This window comes from Nestor notabilis, unplaced genomic scaffold (genome assembly GCF_000696875.1).
Source record: "Nestor notabilis isolate BGI_N333 unplaced genomic scaffold, ASM69687v1 scaffold20930, whole genome shotgun sequence".
NCBI classification, from domain to species: Eukaryota; Metazoa; Chordata; class Aves; order Psittaciformes; family Psittacidae; genus Nestor; species Nestor notabilis.
Window position 1 is genome coordinate 35,097 of NW_009911844.1, and position 1,119 is coordinate 36,215.

The window sequence follows — 1,119 nt, forward strand, 5'->3', positions numbered from 1 at the left end:
TAAAATGCTGATGGTCAGAGAGCGAGTTGTCTGGCAAGAAATGGGGCAGCTCATTGGAATCACAGAATCACCCAGGCTGGAAAAGCCCTTTCAGCTCATCCAGTCCAACCGTTCCCAGCAGTGCCAAGGCCACCACTAACCCCTGGCACTGAGGCCTCGGCTCCACGGGCTGTGAACACTTGCAGGGACGGTGACTCCAGCCCTGCCCTGGGCAGCCTCTTCCAATGCCTGAGCACCCTCTGGGCAAGGAATTGTTCCTCAGCTCCAGCTAAACCTGCCCTGGGGCAGCTTGAGGCCGTTTCCTCTTGTCCCATCCCTTGTTGCTTGGGAGCAGAGACCAGCTCCATCCTCCTGTCAGGCAGTTGCAGAGAGCGATCAGGTCCTCCCTGAGCCTTCTCTTCTCCACACTAAACCCCCAGGTCCCTCAGCCCTTCCCCATCACACTTGTGCTCCAGGCCCTGCTCCAGCTCCGGTGCCCTTCTCTGGCCCCGCTCCAGCACCTCAATGTCTCTCTTGTCATGGTTCAGTGTTACTGGGCTCATGCACATGCATTACATTTGTGCCTGTGTGCTCAATATTGACATCGGGAAGAAGTGAAAATGTGCTTATTTAAGAGACGTAATTTGGAAAGAGTAAAAGTCAGGATGATGAACAGAAAGAGCTGAATGACCTGAAAGACTGTGATAATAGAAATACCCCCTCCTATGGAGCACTGGATGAGGTCTTCCCAGCACAGACAGAGGTGTTCACGTTGCACTGCCTGCAGTCTGACAGTTGGGAATGTAGAAGATCTTCAAGAAATTAAACTGGAGCTGGTTCAATTGGGGTGAGTCTGATAATCATAGGATAAAAGAGACAAATTTGGGATAAGAGACATCCATATTTGGTACAGGAGAACCTGTCTTTTTATAAGCCCATTCAAAAAAAGAAATAGAAGCATTAGAGAATGTAGTTGCTATTTCTACTGGTGTGATGGGACCAGCATTCAGGGCCACAGCAGAAAGAAGAACCCATTTCAGGTATAGGATAATACCTGAGTAAGAACAACAGGAGCTCTATTGGCCCATGAAATGGATCACTCTGAAAATGAGGTGGCTTTTGACTTCCTGAGCAGTGAGG